Genomic DNA, 24,154 nt, shown 5'->3' on the forward strand with positions numbered 1-24,154 from the left:
CTAGTTGACAGATGGTGGTGTAGGGCACAGTGTTGTAAAATGTCCCCAACAATAGGGATGTTTTTTCATGTGTTAAAACAACGGTTTTACAGCTCGCATGGCTTCTTTTTTTTTTTCGGAGGCGTGGGTTCGAATCCCACTTCTGACAGATGTTTTTTATATAGAGACTAAAAATCTTCAAAAAATTTCAGAATGAAAACTACACACTGTACTGGCATGGAATGCTAACGGGATTTGTAAAATTATATTCACCACAATGCAACGTAGGGCTTTTGAGGTATTTTACCTAAGCTGCCAAAACTCTAAACGCATCAACGATTTAACTCACTTTAGTGGATTTTGAGTTAAAATGAAACTGCTGAAACCAAGGATCAAAGCAGGGATATTTAGTCAAACGCTCTCCAAACAGAGCTAGTTCAGCTAACACACTTAGTGCATTGATGGTTGTGTAGATGGTTGTGTAGAGCACAGCATTGTAAGATGTCCCCAATAATAGGAATGGTTTTTCATGTGTAAAAATGTCTCTTTTTATAAAGAAAAAAAAACTTCAAAATTTTCAAAATGAAAATCAAACACTGTACTGGCATGAAATGCTAACGGGATATGTAAAACAATTTTCTCCACAATGCAAAATAGTGCCTATGAGGTATATTAACTAAGCTGCTAAAACTCTAAACGCATCAACGACTTAACTTACTTCAGTTGATTTTGAGACATAAGGAAACTGCCGAAACCCGGGATCAAACCAGGGACCTTTAGATCTTCAGTCTAACGCTCTCCCAACTGAGCTATTTCGGCTAATTCACCTAGTTGACAGATGGTGGTGTAGGGCACAGTGTTGTAAAATGTCCCCAACGATAGGGATGTTTTTTCATGTGTTAAAACAACGGTTTTACAGCTCGCATGGCTTCTTTTTTTTTTGCATTGGTGGAGGTGTAAAACAAAGCAAAGGCAGGATGGCCGAGCGGTCTAAGGCGCTGCGTTCAGGTCGCAGTCTCCTCTGGAGGCGTGGGTTCGAATCCCACTTCTGACAGATGTTTTTTATATAGAGACTAAAAATCTTCGAAAAATTTCAGAATGAAAACTACACACTGTACTGGCATGGAATGCTAACGGGATTTGTAAAATTATATTCACCACAATGCAACATAGGGCTTTTGAGGTATTTTACCTAAGCTGCCAAAACTCTAAACGCATCAACGATTTAACTCACTTTAGTGGATTTTGAGTTAAAATGAAACTGCTGAAACCAAGGATCAAAGCAGGGATATTTAGTCAAACGCTCTCCCAACAGAGCTAGTTCAGCTAACACACTTATTGCATTGACGGTTGTGTAGATGGTTGTGTAGAGCACAGCATTGTAAGATGTCCCCAATAATAGGAATGGTTTTTCATGTGTAAAAATGTCTCTTTTTATAAAGAAAAAAAAACTTCAAAATTTTCAAAATGAAAACCAAACACTGTACTGGCATGAAATGCTAACGGGATATGTAAAACAATTTTCTCCACAATGCAAAATAGTGCCTTTGAGGTATATTAACTAAGCTGCTAAAACTCTAAACGCATCAACGACTTAACTTACTTCAGTTGATTTTGAGACATAAGGAAACTGCCGAAACCCGGGATCGAACCAGGGACCTTTAGATCTTCAGTCTAACGCTCTACCAACTGAGCTATTTCGGCTAATACACCTAGTTGACAGATGGTGGTGTAGGGCACAGTGTTGTAAAATGTCCCCAACAATAGGGATGTTTTTTCATGTGTTAAAACAACGGTTTTACAGCTCGCATGGCTTCTTTTTTTTTTTCGGAGGCGTGGGTTCGAATCCCACTTCTGACAGATGTTTTTTATATAGAGACTAAAAATCTTCGAAAAATTTCAGAATGAAAACTACACACTGTACTGGCATGGAATGCTAACGGGATTTGTAAAATTATATTCACCACAATGCAACATAGGGCTTTTGAGGTATTTTACCTAAGCTGCCAAAACTCTAAACGCATCAACGATTTAACTCACTTTAGTGGATTTTGAGTTAAAATGAAACTGCTGAAACCAAGGATCAAAGCAGGGATATTTAGTCAAACGCTCTCCCAACAGAGCTAGTTCAGCTAACACACTTATTGCATTGACGGTTGTGTAGATGGTTGTGTAGAGCACAGCATTGTAAGATGTCCCCAATAATAGGAATGGTTTTTCATGTGTAAAAATGTCTCTTTTTATAAAGAAAAAAAAACTTCAAAATTTTCAAAATGAAAACCAAACACTGTACTGGCATGAAATGCTAACGGGATATGTAAAACAATTTTCTCCACAATGCAAAATAGTGCCTTTGAGGTATATTAACTAAGCTGCTAAAACTCTAAACGCATCAACGACTTAACTTACTTCAGTTGATTTTGAGACATAAGGAAACTGCCGAAACCCGGGATCGAACCAGGGACCTTTAGATCTTCAGTCTAACGCTCTACCAACTGAGCTATTTCGGCTAATACACCTAGTTGACAGATGGTGGTGTAGGGCACAGTGTTGTAAAATGTCCCCAACAATAGGGATGTTTTTTCATGTGTTAAAACAACGGTTTTACAGCTCGCATGGCTTCTTTTTTTTTTTCGGAGGCGTGGGTTCGAATCCCACTTCTGACAGATGTTTTTTATATAGAGACTAAAAATCTTCAAAAAATTTCAGAATGAAAACTACACACTGTACTGGCATGGAATGCTAACGGGATTTGTAAAATTATATTCACCACAATGCAACATAGGGCTTTTGAGGTATTTTACCTAAGCTGCCAAAACTCTAAACGCATCAACGATTTAACTCACTTTAGTGGATTTTGAGTTAAAATGAAACTGCTGAAACCAAGGATCAAAGCAGGGATATTTAGTCAAACGCTCTCCAAACAGAGCTAGTTCAGCTAACACACTTAGTGCATTGATGGTTGTGTAGATGGTTGTGTAGAGCACAGCATTGTAAGATGTCCCCAATAATAGGAATGGTTTTTCATGTGTAAAAATGTCTCTTTTTATAAAGAAAAAAAAACTTCAAAATTTTCAAAATGAAAACCAAACACTGTACTGGCATGAAATGCTAACGAGATATGTAAAACAATTTTCTCCACAATGCAAAATAGTGCCTATGAGGTATATTAACTAAGCTGCTAAAACTCTAAACGCATCAACGACTTAACTTACTTCAGTTGATTTTGAGACATAAGGAAACTGCCGAAACCCGGGATCGAACCAGGGACCTTTAGATCTTCAGTCTAACGCTCTCCCAACTGAGCTATTTCGGCTAATACACCTAGTTGACAGATGGTGGTGTAGGGCACAGTGTTGTAAAATGTCCCCAACGATAGGGATGTTTTTTCATGTGTTAAAACAACGGTTTTACAGCTCGCATGGCTTCTTTTTTTTTTCGGAGGCGTGGGTTCGAATCCCACTTCTGACAGATGTTTTTTATATAGAGACTAAAAATCTTCAAAAAATTTCAGAATGAAAACTACACACTGTACTGGCATGGAATGCTAACGGGATTTGTAAAATTATATTCACCACAATGCAACATAGGGCTTTTGAGGTATTTTACCTAAGCTGCCAAAACTCTAAACGCATCAACGATTTAACTCACTTTAGTGGATTTTGAGTTAAAATGAAACTGCTGAAACCAAGGATCAAAGCAGGGATATTTAGTCAAACGCTCTCCAAACAGAGCTAGTTCAGCTAACACACTTAGTGCATTGATGGTTGTGTAGATGGTTGTGTAGAGCACAGCATTGTAAGATGTCCCCAATAATAGGAATGGTTTTTCATGTGTAAAAATGTCTCTTTTTATAAAGAAAAAAAAACTTCAAAATTTTCAAAATGAAAACCAAACACTGTACTGGCATGAAATGCTAACGGGATATGTAAAACAATTTTCTCCACAATGCAAAATAGTGCCTTTGAGGTATATTAACTAAGCTGCTAAAACTCTAAACGCATCAACGACTTAACTTACTTCAGTTGATTTTGAGACATAAGGAAACTGCCGAAACCCGGGATCGAACCAGGGACCTTTAGATCTTCAGTCTAACGCTCTCCCAACTGAGCTATTTCGGCTAATACACCTAGTTGACAGATGGTGGTGTAGGGCACAGTGTTGTAAAATGTCCCCAACGATAGGGATGTTTTTTCATGTGTTAAAACAACGGTTTTACAGCTCGCATGGCTTCTTTTTTTTTTGCATTGGTGGAGGTGTAATAAAAAGCAAAGTCAGGATGGCCGAGCGGTCTAAGGCGCTGCGTTCAGGTCGCAGTCTCCTCTGGAGGCGTGGGTTCGAATCCCACTTCTGACAGATGTTTTTTATATAGAGACTAAAAATCTTCAAAAAATTTCAGAATGAAAACCACACACTGTACTGGCATGGAATGCTAACGGGATTTGTAAAATTATATTCACCACAATGCAACATAGGGCTTTTGAGGTATTTTACCTAAGCTGCCAAAACTCTAAACGCATCAACGATTTAACTCACTTTAGTGGATTTTGAGTTAAAATGAAACTGCTGAAACCAAGGATCAAAGCAGGGATATTTAGTCAAACGCTCTCCAAACAGAGCTAGTTCAGCTAACACACTTAGTGCATTGATGGTTGTGTAGATGGTTGTGTAGAGCACAGCATTGTAAGATGTCCCCAATAATAGGAATGGTTTTTCATGTGTAAAAATCTCTTTTTATAAAGAAAAAAAAACTTCAAAATTTTCAAAATGAAAACCAAACACTGTACTGGCATGAAATGCTAACGGGATATGTAAAACAATTTTCTCCACAATGCAAAATAGTGCCTTTGAGGTATATTAACTAAGCTGCTAAAACTCTAAACGCATCAACGACTTAACTTACTTCAGTTGATTTTGAGACATAAGGAAACTGCCGAAACCCGGGATCGAACCAGGGACCTTTAGATCTTCAGTCTAACGCTCTCCCAACTGTGCTATTTCGGCTAATACACCTAGTTGACAGATGGTGGTGTAGGGCACAGTGTTGTAAAATGTCCCGAACGATAGGGATGTTTTTTCATGTGTTAAAACAACGGTTTTACAGCTCGCATGGCTTCTTTTTTGCATTGGTGGAGGTGTAATACAAAGCAAAGTCAGGATGGCCGAGCGGTCTAAGGCGCTGCGTTCAGGTTACAGTCTCCTCTGGAGGCGTGGGTTCGAATACCACTTCTGACAGATGTTTCTTATATAGAGACTAAAAATCTTCAAAAAATTTCAGAATGAAGACTACACACTGTACTGGCATGGAATGCTAACGGGATTTGTAAAATTATATTCACCACAATGCAACATAGGGCTTTTGAGGTATTTTACCTAAGCTGCCAAAACTCTAAACGCATCAACGATTTAACTCACTTTAGTGGATTTTGAATTAAAATGAAATTGCTGAAACCAAGGATCAAAGCAGGGATATTTAGTCAAACGCTCTCCCAACAGAGCTAGTTCAGCTAACACACTTGGTGCATTGATGGTTGTGTAGATGGTTGTGTAGAGCACAGCATTGTAAGATGTCCCCAATAATAGGAATGGTTTTTCATGTGTAAAAATGTCTCTTTTCATAAAGAAAAAAAAACTTCTAAATTTTCAAAATGAAAACCAAACACTGTACTGGCATGAAATGCTAACGGGATATGTAAAACTATTTTCTCCACAATGCAAAATAGTGCCTATGAGGTATATTAACTAAGCTGCTAAAACTCTAAACGCATCAATGACTTATCTTACTTCAGTTGATTTTGAGACATAAGGAAACTGCCGAAACCCGGGATCGAACCAGGGACCTTTAGATCTTCAGTCTAACACTCTCCCAACTGAGCTATTTCGGCTAATACACCTAGTTGACAGATGGTGGTGTAGGGCACAGTGTTGTAAAATGTCCCCAACGATAGGGATGTTTTTTCATGTGTTAAAACAACGGTTTTACAGCTCGCATGGCTTCTTTTTTTTTCGCATTGGTGGAGGTGTAATACAAAGGAAATCAGGATGGCCGAGCGGTCTAAGGCGCTGCGTTCAGGTCGCAGTCTTCTCTGGAGGTGTGGGTTCGAATCCCACTTCTGACAGATGTTTTTATATAGAGACTAAAAATCTTCAAAAAATTTCAGAATGAAAACTACACACTGTACTGGCATGGAATGCTAACGGGATTTGTAAAATTATATTCACCACAATGCAACATAGGGCTTTTGAGGTATTTTACCTAAGCTGCCAAAACTCTAAACGCATCAACGATTTAACTCACTTTAGTGGATTTTGAGTTAAAATGAAACTGCTGAAACCAAGGATCAAAGCAGGGATATTTAGTCAAACGCTCTCCCAACAGAGCTAGTTCAGCTAACACACTTAGTGCATTGATGGTTGTGTAGATGGTTGTGTAGAGCACAGCATTGTAAGATGTCCCCAATAATAGGAATGGTTTTTCATGTGTAAAAATGTCTCTTTTTATAAAGAAAAAAAAACTTCAAAATTTTCAAAATGAAAACCAAACACTGTACTGGCATGAAATGCTAACGGGATATGTAAAACAATTTTCTCCACAATGCAAAATAGTGCCTATGAGGTATATTAATTAAGCTGCTAAAACTCTAAACGCATCAACGACTTAACTTACTTCAGTTGATTTTGAGACATAAGGAAACTGCCGAAACCCGGGATCGAACCAGGGACCTTTAGATCTTCAGTCTAACGCTCTCCCAACTGAACTATTTCGGCTAATACACCTAGTTGACAGATGGTGGTGTAGGGCACAGTGTTGTAAAATGTCCCCAACGATAGGGATGTTTTTTCATGTGTTAAAACAACGGTTTTACAGCTCGCATGGCTTCTTTTTTTTTTGCATTGGTGGAGGTGTAATGCAAAGCAAAGTCAGGATGGCCGAGCGGTCTAAGGCGCTGCGTTCAGGTCGCAGTCTCCTCTGGAGGCGTGGGTTCAAATCCCACTTCTGACAGATGTTTTTTATATAGAGACTAAAAATCTTCAAAAAATTTCAGAATGAAAACTACACACTGTACTGGCATGGAATGCTAACGGGATTTGTAAAATTATATTCACCACAATGCAACATAGGGCTTTTGAGGTATTTTACCTAAGCTGCCAAAACTCTAAACGCATCAACGATTTAACTCACTTTAGTGGATTTTGAGTTAAAATGAAACTGCTGAAACCAAGGATCAAAGCAGGGATATTTAGTCAAACGCTCTCCCAACAGAGCTAGTTCAGCTAACACACTTAGTGCATTGATGGTTGTGTAGATGGTTGTGTAGAGCACAGCATTGTAAGATGTCCCCAATAATAGGAATGGTTTTTCATGTGTAAAAATGTCTCTTTTTATAAAGAAAAAAAAACTTCAAAATTTTCAAAATGAAAACCAAACACTGTACTGGCATGAAATGCTAACCGGATATGTAAAACAATTTTCTCCACAATGCAAAATAGTGCCTTTGAGGTATATTAACTAAGCTGCTAAAACTCTAAACGCATCAACGACTTAACTTACTTCAGTTGATTTTGAGACATAAGGAAACTGCCGAAACCCGGGATCGAACCAGGGACCTTTAGATCTTCAGCCTAACGCTCTCCCAACTGAGCTATTTCGGCTAATACACCTAGTTGACTGATGGTGGTGTATTGCACAGTGTTGTAAAATGTCCCCAAAGATAGGGATGTTTTTTCATGTGTTAAAACAACGGTTTTACAGCTCGCATGGCTTCTTTTTTGCATTGGTGGAGATGTAATACAAAGCAAAGTCAGGATGGCCGAGCGGTCTAAGGCGCTGCGTTCAGGTCGCAGTCTCCTCTGGAGGCGTGGGTTCGAATCCCACTTCTGACAGATGTTTTTTATATAGAGACTAAAAATCTTCAAAAAATTTCAGAATGAAAACTACACACTGTACTGGCATGGAATGCTAACGGGATTTGTAAAATTATATTCACCACAATGCAACATAGGGCTTTTGAGGTATTTTACCTAAGCTGCCAAAACTCTAAACGCATCAACGATTTAACTCACTTTAGTGGATTTTGAGTTAAAATGAAACTGCTGAAACCAAGGATCAAAGCAGTCAAACGCTCTCCCAACAGAGCTAGCTCAGCTAACACACTTAGTGCATTGACGGTTGTGTAGATGTTTGTGTAGAGCACAGCATTGTAAGATGTCCCCAATAATAGGAATGGTTTTTCATGTGTAAAAATGTCTCTTTTTATAAAGAAAAAAAAACTTCAAAATTTTCAAAATGAAAACTAAACACTGTACTGGCATGAAATGCTAACCGGATATGTAAAACAATTTTCTCCACAATGCAAAATAGTGCCTTTGAGGTATATTAACTAAGCTGCTAAAACTCTAAACGCATCAACGACTTAACTTACTTCAGTTGATTTTGAGACATAAGGAAAGTGCCGAAACCCGGGATCGAACCAGGGACCTTTAGATCTTCAGCCTAACGCTCTCCCAACTGAGCTATTTCGGCTAATACACCTAGTTGACAGATGGTGGTGTAGGGCACAGTGTTGTAAAATGTCCCCAAAGATAGGGATGTTTTTTCATGTGTTAAAACAACGGTTTTACAGCTCGCATGGCTTCTTTTTTGCATTGGTGGAGATGTAATACAAAGCAAAGTCAGGATGGCCGAGCGGTCTAAGGCGCTGCGTTCAGGTCGCAGTCTCCTCTGGAGGCGTGGGTTCGAATCCCACTTCTGACAGATGTTTTTTATATAGAGACTAAAAATCTTCAAAAAATTTCAGAATGAAAACTACACACTGTACTGGCATGGAATGCTAACGGGATTTGTAAAATTATATTCACCACAATGCAACATAGGGCTTTTGAGGTATTTTACCTAAGCTGCCAAAACTCTAAACGCATCAACGATTTAACTCACTTTAGTGGATTTTGAGTTAAAATGAAACTGCTGAAACCAAGGATCAAAGCAGTCAAACGCTCTCCCAACAGAGCTAGCTCAGCTAACACACTTAGTGCATTGACGGTTGTGTAGATGTTTGTGTAGAGCACAGCATTGTAAGATGTCCCCAATAATAGGAATGGTTTTTCATGTGTAAAAATGTCTCTTTTTATAAAGAAAAAAAAACTTCAAAATTTTCAAAATGAAAACTAAACACTGTACTGGCATGAAATGCTAACCGGATATGTAAAACAATTTTCTCCACAATGCAAAATAGTGCCTTTGAGGTATATTAACTAAGCTGCTAAAACTCTAAACGCATCAACGACTTAACTTACTTCAGTTGATTTTGAGACATAAGGAAACTGCCGAAACCCAACCAGGGACCTTTAGATCTTCAGTCTAACGCTCTCCCAACTGAGCTATTTCGGCTAATACACTTAGTTGACAGATGGTGGTGTAGGGCACAGTGTTGTAAAATGTCCCCAACGATAGGGATGTTTTTTCATGTGTTAAAACAACGGTTTTACAGCTCGCATGGCTTCTTTTTTTTTTTGCATTGGTGGAGGTGTAATGCAAAGCAAAGTCAGGATGGCCGAGCGGTCTAAGGCGCTGCGTTCAGGTCGCAGTCTCCTCTGGAGGCGTGGGTTCGAATCCCACTTCTGACAGATGTTTTTTATATAGAGACTAAAAATCTTCAAAAAATTTCAGAATGAAAACTACACACTGTACTGGCATGGGATGCTAACGGGATTTGTAAAATTATATTCACCACAATGCAACATAGGGCTTTTGAGGTATTTTACCTAAGCTGCCAAAACTCTAAACGCATCAACGATTTAACTCACTTTAGTGGATTTTGAGTTAAAATGAAACTGCTGAAACCAAGGATCAAAGCAGGGATATTTAGTCAAACGCTCTCCCAACAGAGCTAGTTCAGCTAACACACTTAGTGCATTGATGGTTGTGTAGATGGTTGTGTAGAGCACAGCATTGTAAGATGTCCCCAATAATAGGAATGGTTTTTCATGTGTAAAAATGTCTCTTTTTATAAAGAAAAATTTACTTCAAAATTTTCAAAATGAAAACCAAACACTGTACTGGCATGAAATGCTAACGGGATATGTAAAACAATTTTCTCCACAATGCAAAATAGTGCCTTTGAGGTATATTAACTAAGCTGCTAAAACTCTAAACGCATCAACGACTTAACTTACTTCAGTTGATTTTGAGACATAAGGAAACTGCCGGCACCCAGGATCGAACCAGGGACCTTTAGATCTTCAGTCTAACGCTCTCCCAACTGAGCTATTTCGGCTAATACACCTAGTTGACAGATGGTGGTGTAGGGCACAGTGTTGCAAAATGTCCCCAACGATAGGGTTGTTTTTTCATGTGTTAAAACAACGGTTTTACAGCTCGCATGGCTTCTTTTTTTTTTTGCATTGGTGGAGGTGTAATACAAAGCAAAGTCAGGATGGCCGAGCGGTCTAAGGCGCTGCGTTCAGGTCGCAGTCTCCTCTGGAGGGGTGGGTTCGATTCCCACTTCTGACAGATGTTTTTTATATAGAGACAAAAAATTTCAGAATGAAAACTACACACTGTACTGGCATGGAATGCTAACGGGATTTGTAAAATTATATTCACCACAATGCAACATAGGGCTTTTGAGGTATTTTACCTAAGCTGCCAAAACTCTAAACGCATCAACGATTTAACTCACTTTAGTGGATTTTGAGTTAAAATGAAACTGCTGAAACCAAGGATCAAAGCAGGGATATTTAGTCAAACGCTCTCCCAACAGAGCTAGTTCAGCTAACACACTTAGTGCATTGATGGTTGTGTAGATGGTTGTGTAGAGCACAGCATTGTAAGATGTCCCCAATAATAGGAATGGTTTTTCATGTGTAAAAATGTCTCTTTTTATAAAGAAAAAAAAACTTCAAAATTTTCAAAATGAAAACCAAACACTGTACTGGCATGAAATGCTAACGGGATATGTAAAACAATTTTCTCCACAATGCAAAATAGTGCCTATGAGGTATATTAATTAAGCTGCTAAAACTCTAAACGCATCAACGACTTAACTTACTTCAGTTGATTTTGAGACATAAGGAAACTGCCGAAACCCGGGATCGAACCAGGGACCTTTAGATCTTCAGTCTAACGCTCTCCCAACTGAACTATTTCGGCTAATACACCTAGTTGACAGATGGTGGTGTAGGGCACAGTGTTGTAAAATGTCCCCAACGATAGGGATGTTTTTTCATGTGTTAAAACAACGGTTTTACAGCTCGCATGGCTTCTTTTTTTTTTGCATTGGTGGAGCTGTAATGCAAAGCAAAGTCAGGATGGCCGAGCGGTCTAAGGCGCTGCGTTCAGGTCGCAGTCTCCTCTGGAGGGGTGGGTTCGATTCCCACTTCTGACAGATGTTTTTTATATAGAGACAAAAAATTTCAGAATGAAAACTACACACTGTACTGGCATGGAATGCTAACGGGATTTGTAAAATTATATTCACCACAATGCAACATAGGGCTTTTGAGGTATTTTACCTAAGCTGCCAAAACTCTAAACGCATCAACGATTTAACTCACTTTAGTGGATTTTGAGTTAAAATGAAACTGCTGAAACCAAGGATCAAAGCAGGGATATTTAGTCAAACGCTCTCCCAACAGAGCTAGTTCAGCTAACACACTTAGTGCATTGATGGTTGTGTAGATGGTTGTGTAGAGCACAGCATTGTAAGATGTCCCCAATAATAGGAATGGTTTTTCATGTGTAAAAATGTCTCTTTTTATAAAGAAAAAAAAACTTCAAAATTTTCAAAATGAAAACCAAACACTGTACTGGCATGAAATGCTAACGGGATATGTAAAACAATTTTCTCCACAATGCAAAATAGTGCCTTTGAGGTATATTAACTAAGCTGCTAAAACTCTAAACGCATCAACGACTTAACTTACTTCAGTTGATTTTGAGACATAAGGAAACTGCCGAAACCCGGGATTGAACCAGGGACCTTTAGATCTTCAGTCTAACGCTCTCCCAACTGAGCTATTTCGGCTAATACACCTAGTTGACAGATGGTGGTGTAGGGCACAGTGTTGTAAAATGTCCCCAAAGATAGGGATGTTTTTTCATGTGTTAAAACAACGGTTTTACAGCTCGCCTGGCTTCTTTTTTGCATTGGTGGAGATGTAATACAAAGCAAAGTCAGGATGGCCGAGCGGTCTAAGGCGCTGTGTTCAGGTCGCAGTCTCCTCTGGAGGCGTGGGTTCAAATCCCACTTCTGACAGATGTTTTTTATATAGAGACTAAAAATCTTCAAAAAATTTCAGAATGAAAACTACACACTGTACTGGCATGGAATGCTAACGGGATTTGTAAAATTATATTCACCACAATGCAACATAGGGCTTTTGAGGTATTTTACCTAAGCTGCCAAAACTCTAAACGCATCAACGATTTAACTCACTTTAGTGGATTTTGAGTTAAAATGAAACTGCTGAAACCAAGGATCAAAGCAGTCAAACGCTCTCCCAACAGAGCTAGCTCAGCTAACACACTTAGTGCATTGACGGTTGTGTAGATGTTTGTGTAGAGCACAGCATTGTAAGATGTCCCCAATAATAGGAATGGTTTTTCATGTGTAAAAATGTCTCTTTTTATAAAGAAAAAAAAACTTCAAAATTTTCAAAATGAAAACTAAACACTGTACTGGCATGAAATGCTAACCGGATATGTAAAACAATTTTCTCCACAATGCAAAATAGTGCCTTTGAGGTATATTAACTAAGCTGCTAAAACTCTAAACGCATCAACGACTTAACTTACTTCAGTTGATTTTGAGACATAAGGAAACTGCCGAAACCCAACCAGGGACCTTTAGATCTTCAGTCTAACGCTCTCCCAACTGAGCTATTTCGGCTAATACACTTAGTTGACAGATGGTGGTGTAGGGCACAGTGTTGTAAAATGTCCCCAACGATAGGGATGTTTTTTCATGTGTTAAAACAACGGTTTTACAGCTCGCATGGCTTCTTTTTTTTTTTGCATTGGTGGAGGTGTAATGCAAAGCAAAGTCAGGATGGCCGAGCGGTCTAAGGCGCTGCGTTCAGGTCGCAGTCTCCTCTGGAGGCGTGGGTTCGAATCCCACTTCTGACAGATGTTTTTTATATAGAGACTAAAAATCTTCAAAAAATTTCAGAATGAAAACTACACACTGTACTGGCATGGGATGCTAACGGGATTTGTAAAATTATATTCACCACAATGCAACATAGGGCTTTTGAGGTATTTTACCTAAGCTGCCAAAACTCTAAACGCATCAACGATTTAACTCACTTTAGTGGATTTTGAGTTAAAATGAAACTGCTGAAACCAAGGATCAAAGCAGGGATATTTAGTCAAACGCTCTCCCAACAGAGCTAGTTCAGCTAACACACTTAGTGCATTGATGGTTGTGTAGATGGTTGTGTAGAGCACAGCATTGTAAGATGTCCCCAATAATAGGAATGGTTTTTCATGTGTAAAAATGTCTCTTTTTATAAAGAAAAATTTACTTCAAAATTTTCAAAATGAAAACCAAACACTGTACTGGCATGAAATGCTAACGGGATATGTAAAACAATTTTCTCCACAATGCAAAATAGTGCCTTTGAGGTATATTAACTAAGCTGCTAAAACTCTAAACGCATCAACGACTTAACTTACTTCAGTTGATTTTGAGACATAAGGAAACTGCCGGCACCCAGGATCGAACCAGGGACCTTTAGATCTTCAGTCTAACGCTCTCCCAACTGAGCTATTTCGGCTAATACACCTAGTTGACAGATGGTGGTGTAGGGCACAGTGTTGCAAAATGTCCCCAACGATAGGGTTGTTTTTTCATGTGTTAAAACAACGGTTTTACAGCTCGCATGGCTTCTTTTTTTTTTTGCATTGGTGGAGGTGTAATACAAAGCAAAGTCAGGATGGCCGAGCGGTCTAAGGCGCTGCGTTCAGGTCGCAGTCTCCTCTGGAGGGGTGGGTTCGATTCCCACTTCTGACAGATGTTTTTTATATAGAGACAAAAAATTTCAGAATGAAAACTACACACTGTACTGGCATGGAATGCTAACGGGATTTGTAAAATTATATTCACCACAATGCAACATAGGGCTTTTGAGGTATTTTACCTAAGCTGCCAAAACTCTAAACGCATCAACGATTTAACTCACTTTAGTGGATTTTGAGTTAAAATGAAACTGCTGAAACCAAGGATCAAAGCAGGGATATTTAGTCAAACGCTCTCCCAACAGAGCTAGTTCAGCTAACACACTTAGTGCATTGATGGTTGTGTAGATGGTTGTGTAGAGCACAGCATTGTAAGATGTCCCCAATAATAGGAATGGTTTTTCATGTGTAAAAATGTCTCTTTTTATAAAGAAAAAAAAACTTCAAAATTTTCAAAATGAAAACCAAACACTGTACTGGCATGAAATGCTAACGGGATATGTAAAACAATTTTCTCCACAATGCAAAATAGTGCCTATGAGGTATATTAATTAAGCTGCTAAAACTCTAAACGCATCAACGACTTAACTTACTTCAGTTGATTTTGAGACATAAGGAAACTGCCGAAACCCGGGATCGAACCAGGGACCTTTAGATCTTCAGTCTAACGCTCTCCCAACTGAACTATTTCGGCTAATACACCTAGTTGACAGATGGTGGTGTAGGGCACAGTGTTGTAAAATGTCCCCAACGATAGGGATGTTTTTTCATGTGTTAAAACAACGGTTTTACAGCTCGCATGGCTTCTTTTTTTTTGCATTGGTGGAGCTGTAATGCAAAGCAAAGTCAGGATGGCCGAGCGGTCTAAGGCGCTGCGTTCAGGTCGCAGTCTCCTCTGGAGGGGTGGGTTCGATTCCCACTTCTGACAGATGTTTTTTATATAGAGACAAAAAATTTCAGAATGAAAACTACACACTGTACTGGCATGGAATGCTAACGGGATTTGTAAAATTATATTCACCACAATGCAACATAGGGCTTTTGAGGTATTTTACCTAAGCTGCCAAAACTCTAAACGCATCAACGATTTAACTCACTTTAGTGGATTTTGAGTTAAAATGAAACTGCTGAAACCAAGGATCAAAGCAGGGATATTTAGTCAAACGCTCTCCCAACAGAGCTAGTTCAGCTAACACACTTAGTGCATTGATGGTTGTGTAGATGGTTGTGTAGAGCACAGCATTGTAAGATGTCCCCAATAATAGGAATGGTTTTTCATGTGTAAAAATGTCTCTTTTTATAAAGAAAAAAAAACTTCAAAATTTTCAAAATGAAAACCAAACACTGTACTGGCATGAAATGCTAACGGGATATGTAAAACAATTTTCTCCACAATGCAAAATAGTGCCTTTGAGGTATATTAACTAAGCTGCTAAAACTCTAAACGCATCAACGACTTAACTTACTTCAGTTGATTTTGAGACATAAGGAAACTGCCGAAACCCGGGATTGAACCAGGGACCTTTAGATCTTCAGTCTAACGCTCTCCCAACTGAGCTATTTCGGCTAATACACCTAGTTGACAGATGGTGGTGTAGGGCACAGTGTTGTAAAATGTCCCCAAAGATAGGGATGTTTTTTCATGTGTTAAAACAACGGTTTTACAGCTCGCCTGGCTTCTTTTTTGCATTGGTGGAGATGTAATACAAAGCAAAGTCAGGATGGCCGAGCGGTCTAAGGCGCTGTGTTCAGGTCGCAGTCTCCTCTGGAGGCGTGGGTTCAAATCCCACTTCTGACAGATGTTTTTTATATAGAGACTAAAAATCTTCAAAAAATTTCAGAATGAAAACTACACACTGTACTGGCATGGAATGCTAACGGGATTTGTAAAATTATATTCACCACAATGCAACATAGGGCTTTTGAGGTATTTTACCTAAGCTGCCAAAACTCTAAACGCATCAACGATTTAACTCACTTTAGTGGATTTTGAGTTAAAATGAAACTGCTGAAACCAAGGATCAAAGCAGGGATATTTAGTCAAACGCTCTCCCAACAGAGCTAGTTCAGCTAACACACTTAGTGCATTGATGGTTGTGTAGATGGTTGTGTAGAGCACAGCATTGTAAGATGTCCCCAATAATAGGAATGGTTTTTCATGTGTAAAAATGTCTCTTTTTATAAAGAAAAAAAAACTTCAAAATTTTCAAAATGAAAACCAAACACTGTACTGGCATGAAATGCTAACCGGATATGTAAAACAATTTTCTCCACAATGCAAAATAGTGCCTTTGAGGTATATTAACTAAGCTGCTAAAACTCTAAACGCATCAACGACTTAACTTACTTCAGTTGATTTTGAGACATAAGGAAACTGCCGAAACCCGGGATCGAACCAGGGACCTTTAGATCTTCAGTCTAACGCTCTCCCAACTGAGCTATTTCGGCTAATACACCTAGTTGACAGATGGTGGTGTAGGGCACAGTGTTGTAAAATGTCCCCAAAGATAGGGATGTTTTTTCATGTGTTAAAACAACGGTTTTACAGCTCGCATGGCTTCTTTTTTGCATTGGTGGAGATGTAATACAAAGCAAAGTCAGGATGGCCGAGCGGTCTAAGGCGCTGCGTTCAGGTCGCAGTCTCCTCTGGAGGCGTGGGTTCGAATCCCACTTCTGACAGATGTTTTTTATATAGAGACTAAAAATCTTCAAAAAATTTCAGAATGAAAACTACACACTGTACTGGCATGGAATGCTAACGGGATTTGTAAAATTATATTCACCACAATGCAACATAGGGCTTTTGAGGTATTTTACCTAAGCTGCCAAAACTCTAAACGCATCAACGATTTAACTCACTTTAGTGGATTTTGAGTTAAAATGAAACTGCTGAAACCAAGGATCAAAGCAGTCAAACGCTCTCCCAACAGAGCTAGCTCAGCTAACACACTTAGTGCATTGACGGTTGTGTAGATGGTTGTGTAGAGCACAGCATTGTAAGATGTCCCCAATAATAGGAATGGTTTTTCATGTGTAAAAATGTCTCTTTTTATAAAGAAAAAAAAACTTCAAAATTTTCAAAATGAAAACTAAACACTGTACTGGCATGAAATGCTAACCGGATATGTAAAACAATTTTCTCCACAATGCAAAATAGTGCCTTTGAGGTATATTAACTAAGCTGCTAAAACTCTAAACGCATCAACGACTTAACTTACTTCAGTTGATTTTGAGACATAAGGAAACTGCCGAAACCCGGGACCGAACCAGGGACCTTTAGATCTTCAGTCTAACGCTCTCCCAACTGAGCTATTTCGGCTAATACACCTAGTTGACAGATGGTGGTGTAGGGCACAGTGTTGTAAAATGTCCCCAACGATAGGGATGTTTTTTCATGTGTTTAAACAACGGTTTTACAGCTCGCATGGCTTCTTTTTTTTTGCATTGGTGGAGGTGTAATGCAAAGCAAAGTCAGGATGGCCGAGCGGTCTAAGGCGCTGCGTTCAGGTCGCAGTCTCCTCTGGAGGCGTGGGTTCGAATCCCACTTCTGACAGATGTTTTTTATATAGAGACTAAAAATCTTCAAAAAATTTCAGAATGAAAACTACACACTGTACTGGCATGGAATGCTAACGGGATTTGTAAAATTATATTCACCACAATGCAACATAGGGCTTTTGAGGTATTTTACCTAAGCTGCCAAAACTCTAAACGCATCAATGATTTAACTCACTTTAGTGGATTTTGAGTTAAAATGAAACTGCTGAAACCAAGGATCAAAGCAGGGATATTTAGTCAAACGCTCTCCCAACAGAGCTAGTTCAGCTAACACACTTAGTGCATTGATGGTTGTGTAGATGGTTGTGTAGAGCACAGCATTGTAAGATGTCCCCAATAATAGGAATGGTTTTTCATGTGTAAAAATGTCTCTTTTTATAAAGAAAAAAAAACTTCAAAATTTTCAAAATGAAAACCAAACACTGTACTGGCATGAAATGCTAACCGGATATGTAAAACAATTTTCTCCACAATGCAAAATAGTGCCTTTGAGGTATATTAACTAAGCTGCTAAAACTCTAAACGCATCAACGACTTAACTTACTTCAGTTGATTTTGAGACATAAGGAAACTGCCGAAACCCGGGATCGAACCAGGGACCTTTAGATCTTCAGTCTAACGCTCTCCCAACTGAGCTATTTCGGCTAATACACCTAGTTGACAGATGGTGGTGTAGGGCACAGTGTTGTAAAATGTCCCCAACGATAGGGATGTTTTTTCATGTGTTAAAACAACGGTTTTACAGCTCGCATGGCTTCTTTTTTTTTGCATTGGTGGAGGTGTAATGCAAAGCAAAGTCAGGATGGCCGAGCGGTCTAAGGCGCTGCGTTCAGGTCGCAGTCTCCTCTGGAGGCGTGGGTTCGAATCCCACTTCTGACAGATGTTTTTTATATAGAGACTAAAAATCTTCAAAAAATTTCAGAATGAAAACTACACACTGTACTGGCATGGAATGCTAACGGGATTTGTAAAATTATATTCACCACAATGCAACATAGGGCTTTTGAGGTATTTTACCCAAGCTGCCAAAACTCTAAACGCATCAACGATTTAACTCACTTTAGTGGATTTTGAGTTAAAATGAAACTGCTGAAACCAAGGATCAAAGCAGGGATATTTAGTCAAACGCTCTCCCAACAGAGCTAGTTCAGCTAACACACTTAGTGCATTGATGGTTGTGTAGATGGTTGTGTAGAGCACAGCATTGTAAGATGTCCCCAATAATAGGAATGGTTTTTCATGTGTAAAAATGTCTCTTTTTATAAAGAAAAATTTACTTCAAAATTTTCAAAATGAAAACCAAACACTGTACTGGCATGAAATGCTAACGGGATATGTAAAACAATTTTCTCCACAATGCAAAATAGTGCCTTTGAGGTATATTAACTAAGCTGCTAAAACTCTAAACGCATCAATAATAGGAATGGTTTTTCATGTGTAAAAATGTCTCTTTTTATAAAGAAAAAAAAACTTCAAAATTTTCAAAATGAAAACCAAACACTGTACTGGCATGAAATGTCCCCAACGATAGGGATGTTTTTTCATGTGTTAAAACAACGGTTTTACAGCTCGCATGGCTTCTTTTTTTTTGCATTGGTGGAGGTGTAATGCAAAGCAAAGTCAGGATGGCCGAGCGGTCTAAGGCGCTGCGTTCAGGTCGCAGTCTCCTCTGGAGGCGTGGGTTCGAATCCCACTTCTGACAGATGTTTTTTATATAGAGACTAAAAATCTTCAAAAAATTTCAGAATGAAAACTACACACTGTACTGGAATGGAATGCTAACGGGATTTGTAAAATTATATTCACCACAATGCAACATAGGGCTTTTGAGGTATTTTACCCAAGCTGCCTAAACTCTAAACGCATCAACGATTTAACTCACTTTAGTGGATTTTGAGTTAAAATGAAACTGCTGAAACCAAGGATCAAAGCAGGGATATTTAGTCAAACGCTCTCCCAACAGAGCTAGTTCAGCTAACACACTTAGTGCATTGATGGTTGTGTAGATGGTTGTGTAGAGCACAGCATTGTAAGATGTCCCCAATAATAGGAATGGTTTTTCATGTGTAAAAATGTCTCTTTTTATAAAGAAAAAAAAACTTCAAAATTTTCAAAATGAAAACCAAACACTGTACTGGCATGAAATGCTAACGGGATATGTAAAACAATTTTCTCCACAATGCAAAATAGTGCCTTTGAGGTATATTAACTAAGCTGCTAAAACTCTAAACGCATCAACGACTTAACTTACTTCAGTTGATTTTGAGACATAAGGAAACTGCCGAAACCCGGGATCGAACCAGGGACCTTTAGATCTTCAGTCTAACGCTCTCCCAACTGAGCTATTTCGGCTAATACACCTAGTTGACAGATGGTGGTGTAGGGCACAGTGTTGTAAAATGTCCCCAAAGATAGGGATGTTTTTTCATGTGTTAAAACAACGGTTTTACAGCTCGCATGGCTTCTTTTTTGCATTGGTGGAGATGTAATACAAAGCAAAGTCAGGATGGCCGAGCGGTCTAAGGCGCTGCGTTCAGGTCGCAGTCTCCTCTGGAGGCGTGGGTTCGAATCCCACTTCTGACAGATGTTTTTTATATAGAGACTAAAAATCTTCAAAAAATTTCAGAATGAAAACTACACACTGTACTGGCATGGAATGCTAACGGGATTTGTAAAATTATATTCACCACAATGCAACATAGGGCTTTTGAGGTATTTTACCTAAGCTGCCAAAACTCTAAACGCATCAACGATTTAACTCACTTTAGTGGATTTTGAGTTAAAATGAAACTGCTGAAACCAAGGATCAAAGCAGTCAAACGCTCTCCCAACAGAGCTAGCTCAGCTAACACACTTAGTGCATTGACGGTTGTGTAGATGGTTGTGTAGAGCACAGCATTGTAAGATGTCCCCAATAATAGGAATGGTTTTTCATGTGTAAAAATGTCTCTTTTTATAAAGAAAAAAAAACTTCAAAATTTTCAAAATGAAAACTAAACACTGTACTGGCATGAAATGCTAACCGGATATGTAAAACAATTTTCTCCACAATGCAAAATAGTGCCTTTGAGGTATATTAACTAAGCTGCTAAAACTCTAAACGCATCAACGACTTAACTTACTTCAGTTGATTTTGAGACATAAGGAAACTGCCGAAACCCGGGACCGAACCAGGGACCTTTAGATCTTCAGTCTAACGCTCTCCCAACTGAGCTATTTCGGCTAATACACCTAGTTGACAGATGGTGGTGTAGGGCACAGTGTTGTAAAATGTCCCCAACGATAGGGATGTTTTTTCATGTGTTAAAACAACGGTTTTACAGCTCGCATGGCTTCTTTTTTTTTTGCATTGGTGGAGGTGTAATGCAAAGCAAAGTCAGGATGGCCGAGCGGTCTAAGGCGCTGCATTCAGGTCGCAGTCTCCTCTGGAGGCGTGGGTTCGAATCCCACTTCTGACAGATGTTTTTTATATAGAGACTAAAAATCTTCAAAAAATTTCAGAATGAAAACTACACACTGTACTGGCATGGAATGCTAACGGGATTTGTAAAATTATATTCACCACAATGCAACATAGGGCTTTTGAGGTATTTTACCTAAGCTGCCAAAACTCTAAACGCATCAACGATTTAACTCACTTTAGTGGATTTTGAGTTAAAATGAAACTGCTGAAACCAAGGATCAAAGCAGGGATATTTAGTCAAACGCTCTCCCAACAGAGCTAGTTCAGCTAACACACTTAGTGCATTGATGGTTGTGTAGATGGTTGTGTAGAGCACAGCATTGTAAGATGTCCCCAATAATAGGAATGGTTTTTCATGTGTAAAAATGTCTCTTTTTATAAAGAAAAAAAAACTTCAAAATTTTCAAAATGAAAACCAAACACTGTACTGGCATGAAATGCTAACCGGATATGTAAAACAATTTTCTCCACAATGCAAAATAGTGCCTTTGAGGTATATTAACTAAGCTGCTAAAACTCTAAACGCATCAACGACTTAACTTACTTCAGTTGATTTTGAGACATAAGGAAACTGCCGAAACCCGGGATCGAACCAGGGACCTTTAGATCTTCAGTCTAACGCTCTCCCAACTGAGCTATTTCGGCTAATACACCTAGTTGACAGATGGTGGTGTAGGGCACAGTGTTGTAAAATGTCCCCAAAGATAGGGATGTTTTTTCATGTGTTAAAACAACGGTTTTACAGCTCGCATGGCTTCTTTTTTGCATTGGTGGAGATGTAATACAAAGCAAAGTCAGGATGGCCGAGCGGTCTAAGGCGCTGCGTTCAGGTCGCAGTCTCCTCTGGAGGCGTGGGTTCGAATCCCACTTCTGACAGATGTTTTTTATATAGAGACTAAAAATCTTCAAAAAATTTCAGAATGAAAACTACACACTGTACTGGCATGGAATGCTAACGGGATTTGTAAAATTATATTCACCACAATGCAACATAGGGCTTTTGAGGTATTTTACCTAAGCTGCCAAAACTCTAAACGCATCAACGATTTAACTCACTTTAGTGGATTTTGAGTTAAAATGAAACTGCTGAAACCAAGGATCAAAGCAGTCAAACGCTCTCCCAACAGAGCTAGCTCAGCTAACACACTTAGTGCATTGACGGTTGTGTAGATGGTTGTGTAGAGCACAGCATTGTAAGATGTCCCCAATAATAGGAATGGTTTTTCATGTGTAAAAATGTCTCTTTTTATAAAGAAAAAAAAACTTCAAAATTTTCAAAATGAAAACTAAACACTGTACTGGCATGAAATGCTAACCGGATATGTAAAACAATTTTCTCCACAATGCAAAATAGTGCCTTTGAGGTATATTAACTAAGCTGCTAAAACTCTAAACGCATCAACGACTTAACTTACTTCAGTTGATTTTGAGACATAAGGAAACTGCCGAAACCCGGGACCGAACCAGGGACCTTTAGATCTTCAGTGTAACGCTCTCCCAACTGAGCTATTTCGGCTAATACACCTAGTTGACAGATGGTGGTGTAGGGCACAGTGTTGTAAAATGTCCCCAACGATAGGGATGTTTTTTCATGTGTTAAAACAACGGTTTTACAGCTCGCATGGCTTCTTTTTTTTTTTGCATTGGTGGAGGTGTAATGCAAAGCAAAGTCAGGATGGCCGAGCGGTCTAAGGCGCTGCGTTCAGGTCACAGTCTCCTCTGGAGGCGTGGGTTCAAATCCCACTTCTGACAGATGTTTTTTATATAGAGACTAAAAATCTTCAAAAAATTTCAGAATGAAAACTACACACTGTACTGGCATGGAATGCTAACGGGATTTGTAAAATTATATTCACCACAATGCAACATAGGGCTTTTGAGGTATTTTACCTAAGCTGCCAAAACTCTAAACGCATCAACGATTTAACTCACTTTAGTGGATTTTGAGTTAAAATGAAACTGCTGAAACCAAGGATCAAAGCAGGGATATTTAGTCAAACGCTCTCCCAACAGAGCTAGTTCAGCTAACACACTTAGTGCATTGATGGTTGTGTAGATGGTTGTGTAGAGCACAGCATTGTAAGATGTCCCCAATAATAGGAATGGTTTTTCATGTGTAAAAATGTCTCTTTTTATAAAGAAAAAAAAACTTCAAAATTTTCAAAATGAAAACCAAACACTGTACTGGCATGAAATGCTAACGGGATATGTAAAACAATTTTCTCCACAATGCAAAATAGTGCCTATGAGGTATATTAATTAAGCTGCTAAAACTCTAAACGCATCAACGACTTAACTTACTTCAGTTGATTTTGAGACATAAGGAAACTGCCGAAACCCGGGATCGAACCAGGGACCTTTAGATCTTCAGTCTAACGCTCTCCCAACTGAACTATTTCGGCTAATACACCTAGTTGACAGATGGTGGTGTAGGGCACAGTGTTGTAAAATGTCCCCAACGATAGGGATGTTTTTTCATGTGTTAAAACAACGGTTTTACAGCTCGCATGGCTTCTTTTTTTTTGCATTGGTGGAGCTGTAATGCAAAGCAAAGTCAGGATGGCCGAGCGGTCTAAGGCGCTGCGTTCAGGTCGCAGTCTCCTCTGGAGGGGTGGTTTCGATTCCCACTTCTGACAGATGTTTTTTATATAGAGACAAAAAATTTCAGAATGAAAACTACACACTGTACTGGCATGGAATGCTAACGGGATTTGTAAAATTATATTCACCACAATGCAACATAGGGCTTTTGAGGTATTTTACCTAAGCTGCCAAAACTCTAAACGCATCAACGATTTAACTCACTTTAGTGGATTTTGAGTTAAAATGAAACTGCTGAAACCAAGGATCAAAGCAGGGATATTTAGTCAAACGCTCTCCCAACAGAGCTAGTTCAGCTAACACACTTAGTGCATTGATGGTTGTGTAGATGGTTGTGTAGAGCACAGCATTGTAAGATGTCCCCAATAATAGGAATGGTTTTTCATGTGTAAAAATGTCTCTTTTTATAAAGAAAAAAAAACTTCAAAATTTTCAAAATGAAAACCAAACACTGTACTGGCATGAAATGCTAACCGGATATGTAAAACAATTTTCTCCACAATGCAAAATAGTGCCTTTGAGGTATATTAACTAAGCTGCTAAAACTCTAAACGCATCAACGACTTAACTTACTTCAGTTGATTTTGAGACATAAGGAA

General features: G+C 38.9%; 42 non-coding genes across 42 annotated transcripts; 22 read left to right on the top strand and 20 right to left on the bottom strand.

The window, feature by feature from the left end:
* Positions 1 to 725: 725 nt before the first annotated feature.
* On the bottom strand, positions 726 to 798 carry TRNAF-GAA (transfer RNA phenylalanine (anticodon GAA)). Its single transcript has one exon. It is a non-coding gene; the product is annotated as a tRNA-Phe (tRNA).
* Positions 799 to 950: 152 nt separating this feature from the next.
* Positions 951 to 1,033, top strand: TRNAL-CAG (transfer RNA leucine (anticodon CAG)). Its single transcript has one exon. It is a non-coding gene; the product is annotated as a tRNA-Leu (tRNA).
* A 577-nt stretch (positions 1,034 to 1,610) lies between these two features.
* Positions 1,611 to 1,683, bottom strand: TRNAF-GAA (transfer RNA phenylalanine (anticodon GAA)). Its single transcript has one exon. It is a non-coding gene; the product is annotated as a tRNA-Phe (tRNA).
* Positions 1,684 to 2,416: 733 nt separating this feature from the next.
* On the bottom strand, positions 2,417 to 2,489 carry TRNAF-GAA (transfer RNA phenylalanine (anticodon GAA)). The gene has a single exon. It is a non-coding gene; the product is annotated as a tRNA-Phe (tRNA).
* Positions 2,490 to 3,222: 733 nt separating this feature from the next.
* Positions 3,223 to 3,295, bottom strand: TRNAF-GAA (transfer RNA phenylalanine (anticodon GAA)). Its single transcript has one exon. It is a non-coding gene; the product is annotated as a tRNA-Phe (tRNA).
* Positions 3,296 to 4,027: 732 nt separating this feature from the next.
* On the bottom strand, positions 4,028 to 4,100 carry TRNAF-GAA (transfer RNA phenylalanine (anticodon GAA)). Its single transcript has one exon. It is a non-coding gene; the product is annotated as a tRNA-Phe (tRNA).
* A 152-nt stretch (positions 4,101 to 4,252) lies between these two features.
* On the top strand, positions 4,253 to 4,335 carry TRNAL-CAG (transfer RNA leucine (anticodon CAG)). Its single transcript has one exon. It is a non-coding gene; the product is annotated as a tRNA-Leu (tRNA).
* Positions 4,336 to 5,791: 1,456 nt separating this feature from the next.
* Positions 5,792 to 5,864, bottom strand: TRNAF-GAA (transfer RNA phenylalanine (anticodon GAA)). The gene has a single exon. It is a non-coding gene; the product is annotated as a tRNA-Phe (tRNA).
* A 151-nt stretch (positions 5,865 to 6,015) lies between these two features.
* Positions 6,016 to 6,098, top strand: TRNAL-CAG (transfer RNA leucine (anticodon CAG)). Its single transcript has one exon. It is a non-coding gene; the product is annotated as a tRNA-Leu (tRNA).
* A 576-nt stretch (positions 6,099 to 6,674) lies between these two features.
* TRNAF-GAA (transfer RNA phenylalanine (anticodon GAA)) lies at positions 6,675 to 6,747 on the bottom strand. Its single transcript has one exon. It is a non-coding gene; the product is annotated as a tRNA-Phe (tRNA).
* A 152-nt stretch (positions 6,748 to 6,899) lies between these two features.
* TRNAL-CAG (transfer RNA leucine (anticodon CAG)) lies at positions 6,900 to 6,982 on the top strand. The gene has a single exon. It is a non-coding gene; the product is annotated as a tRNA-Leu (tRNA).
* Positions 6,983 to 7,559: 577 nt separating this feature from the next.
* Positions 7,560 to 7,632, bottom strand: TRNAF-GAA (transfer RNA phenylalanine (anticodon GAA)). The gene has a single exon. It is a non-coding gene; the product is annotated as a tRNA-Phe (tRNA).
* A 148-nt stretch (positions 7,633 to 7,780) lies between these two features.
* TRNAL-CAG (transfer RNA leucine (anticodon CAG)) lies at positions 7,781 to 7,863 on the top strand. The gene has a single exon. It is a non-coding gene; the product is annotated as a tRNA-Leu (tRNA).
* A 567-nt stretch (positions 7,864 to 8,430) lies between these two features.
* Positions 8,431 to 8,503, bottom strand: TRNAF-GAA (transfer RNA phenylalanine (anticodon GAA)). The gene has a single exon. It is a non-coding gene; the product is annotated as a tRNA-Phe (tRNA).
* A 148-nt stretch (positions 8,504 to 8,651) lies between these two features.
* Positions 8,652 to 8,734, top strand: TRNAL-CAG (transfer RNA leucine (anticodon CAG)). The gene has a single exon. It is a non-coding gene; the product is annotated as a tRNA-Leu (tRNA).
* Positions 8,735 to 9,520: 786 nt separating this feature from the next.
* TRNAL-CAG (transfer RNA leucine (anticodon CAG)) lies at positions 9,521 to 9,603 on the top strand. The gene has a single exon. It is a non-coding gene; the product is annotated as a tRNA-Leu (tRNA).
* Positions 9,604 to 10,406: 803 nt separating this feature from the next.
* On the top strand, positions 10,407 to 10,489 carry TRNAL-CAG (transfer RNA leucine (anticodon CAG)). The gene has a single exon. It is a non-coding gene; the product is annotated as a tRNA-Leu (tRNA).
* Positions 10,490 to 11,055: 566 nt separating this feature from the next.
* TRNAF-GAA (transfer RNA phenylalanine (anticodon GAA)) lies at positions 11,056 to 11,128 on the bottom strand. The gene has a single exon. It is a non-coding gene; the product is annotated as a tRNA-Phe (tRNA).
* A 152-nt stretch (positions 11,129 to 11,280) lies between these two features.
* TRNAL-CAG (transfer RNA leucine (anticodon CAG)) lies at positions 11,281 to 11,363 on the top strand. The gene has a single exon. It is a non-coding gene; the product is annotated as a tRNA-Leu (tRNA).
* A 566-nt stretch (positions 11,364 to 11,929) lies between these two features.
* On the bottom strand, positions 11,930 to 12,002 carry TRNAF-GAA (transfer RNA phenylalanine (anticodon GAA)). The gene has a single exon. It is a non-coding gene; the product is annotated as a tRNA-Phe (tRNA).
* Positions 12,003 to 12,150: 148 nt separating this feature from the next.
* On the top strand, positions 12,151 to 12,233 carry TRNAL-CAG (transfer RNA leucine (anticodon CAG)). The gene has a single exon. It is a non-coding gene; the product is annotated as a tRNA-Leu (tRNA).
* A 786-nt stretch (positions 12,234 to 13,019) lies between these two features.
* Positions 13,020 to 13,102, top strand: TRNAL-CAG (transfer RNA leucine (anticodon CAG)). The gene has a single exon. It is a non-coding gene; the product is annotated as a tRNA-Leu (tRNA).
* An 803-nt stretch (positions 13,103 to 13,905) lies between these two features.
* On the top strand, positions 13,906 to 13,988 carry TRNAL-CAG (transfer RNA leucine (anticodon CAG)). The gene has a single exon. It is a non-coding gene; the product is annotated as a tRNA-Leu (tRNA).
* Positions 13,989 to 14,554: 566 nt separating this feature from the next.
* Positions 14,555 to 14,627, bottom strand: TRNAF-GAA (transfer RNA phenylalanine (anticodon GAA)). The gene has a single exon. It is a non-coding gene; the product is annotated as a tRNA-Phe (tRNA).
* Positions 14,628 to 14,778: 151 nt separating this feature from the next.
* Positions 14,779 to 14,861, top strand: TRNAL-CAG (transfer RNA leucine (anticodon CAG)). Its single transcript has one exon. It is a non-coding gene; the product is annotated as a tRNA-Leu (tRNA).
* A 566-nt stretch (positions 14,862 to 15,427) lies between these two features.
* On the bottom strand, positions 15,428 to 15,500 carry TRNAF-GAA (transfer RNA phenylalanine (anticodon GAA)). Its single transcript has one exon. It is a non-coding gene; the product is annotated as a tRNA-Phe (tRNA).
* A 148-nt stretch (positions 15,501 to 15,648) lies between these two features.
* TRNAL-CAG (transfer RNA leucine (anticodon CAG)) lies at positions 15,649 to 15,731 on the top strand. The gene has a single exon. It is a non-coding gene; the product is annotated as a tRNA-Leu (tRNA).
* Positions 15,732 to 16,308: 577 nt separating this feature from the next.
* On the bottom strand, positions 16,309 to 16,381 carry TRNAF-GAA (transfer RNA phenylalanine (anticodon GAA)). Its single transcript has one exon. It is a non-coding gene; the product is annotated as a tRNA-Phe (tRNA).
* Positions 16,382 to 16,529: 148 nt separating this feature from the next.
* TRNAL-CAG (transfer RNA leucine (anticodon CAG)) lies at positions 16,530 to 16,612 on the top strand. Its single transcript has one exon. It is a non-coding gene; the product is annotated as a tRNA-Leu (tRNA).
* A 567-nt stretch (positions 16,613 to 17,179) lies between these two features.
* Positions 17,180 to 17,252, bottom strand: TRNAF-GAA (transfer RNA phenylalanine (anticodon GAA)). The gene has a single exon. It is a non-coding gene; the product is annotated as a tRNA-Phe (tRNA).
* Positions 17,253 to 17,403: 151 nt separating this feature from the next.
* TRNAL-CAG (transfer RNA leucine (anticodon CAG)) lies at positions 17,404 to 17,486 on the top strand. The gene has a single exon. It is a non-coding gene; the product is annotated as a tRNA-Leu (tRNA).
* A 577-nt stretch (positions 17,487 to 18,063) lies between these two features.
* Positions 18,064 to 18,136, bottom strand: TRNAF-GAA (transfer RNA phenylalanine (anticodon GAA)). Its single transcript has one exon. It is a non-coding gene; the product is annotated as a tRNA-Phe (tRNA).
* A 151-nt stretch (positions 18,137 to 18,287) lies between these two features.
* TRNAL-CAG (transfer RNA leucine (anticodon CAG)) lies at positions 18,288 to 18,370 on the top strand. Its single transcript has one exon. It is a non-coding gene; the product is annotated as a tRNA-Leu (tRNA).
* Positions 18,371 to 19,110: 740 nt separating this feature from the next.
* On the top strand, positions 19,111 to 19,193 carry TRNAL-CAG (transfer RNA leucine (anticodon CAG)). Its single transcript has one exon. It is a non-coding gene; the product is annotated as a tRNA-Leu (tRNA).
* Positions 19,194 to 19,770: 577 nt separating this feature from the next.
* On the bottom strand, positions 19,771 to 19,843 carry TRNAF-GAA (transfer RNA phenylalanine (anticodon GAA)). Its single transcript has one exon. It is a non-coding gene; the product is annotated as a tRNA-Phe (tRNA).
* A 148-nt stretch (positions 19,844 to 19,991) lies between these two features.
* On the top strand, positions 19,992 to 20,074 carry TRNAL-CAG (transfer RNA leucine (anticodon CAG)). Its single transcript has one exon. It is a non-coding gene; the product is annotated as a tRNA-Leu (tRNA).
* A 567-nt stretch (positions 20,075 to 20,641) lies between these two features.
* TRNAF-GAA (transfer RNA phenylalanine (anticodon GAA)) lies at positions 20,642 to 20,714 on the bottom strand. Its single transcript has one exon. It is a non-coding gene; the product is annotated as a tRNA-Phe (tRNA).
* A 152-nt stretch (positions 20,715 to 20,866) lies between these two features.
* TRNAL-CAG (transfer RNA leucine (anticodon CAG)) lies at positions 20,867 to 20,949 on the top strand. The gene has a single exon. It is a non-coding gene; the product is annotated as a tRNA-Leu (tRNA).
* A 577-nt stretch (positions 20,950 to 21,526) lies between these two features.
* On the bottom strand, positions 21,527 to 21,599 carry TRNAF-GAA (transfer RNA phenylalanine (anticodon GAA)). Its single transcript has one exon. It is a non-coding gene; the product is annotated as a tRNA-Phe (tRNA).
* Positions 21,600 to 21,747: 148 nt separating this feature from the next.
* TRNAL-CAG (transfer RNA leucine (anticodon CAG)) lies at positions 21,748 to 21,830 on the top strand. Its single transcript has one exon. It is a non-coding gene; the product is annotated as a tRNA-Leu (tRNA).
* Positions 21,831 to 22,623: 793 nt separating this feature from the next.
* On the top strand, positions 22,624 to 22,706 carry TRNAL-CAG (transfer RNA leucine (anticodon CAG)). Its single transcript has one exon. It is a non-coding gene; the product is annotated as a tRNA-Leu (tRNA).
* A 577-nt stretch (positions 22,707 to 23,283) lies between these two features.
* TRNAF-GAA (transfer RNA phenylalanine (anticodon GAA)) lies at positions 23,284 to 23,356 on the bottom strand. Its single transcript has one exon. It is a non-coding gene; the product is annotated as a tRNA-Phe (tRNA).
* Between the last annotated feature and the right edge of the window lie 798 nt (positions 23,357 to 24,154).

The sequence above is a fragment of the Hyla sarda genome, chromosome 1 (assembly GCF_029499605.1).
Source record: "Hyla sarda isolate aHylSar1 chromosome 1, aHylSar1.hap1, whole genome shotgun sequence".
In the NCBI taxonomy this organism is placed as follows: Eukaryota; Metazoa; Chordata; class Amphibia; order Anura; family Hylidae; genus Hyla; species Hyla sarda.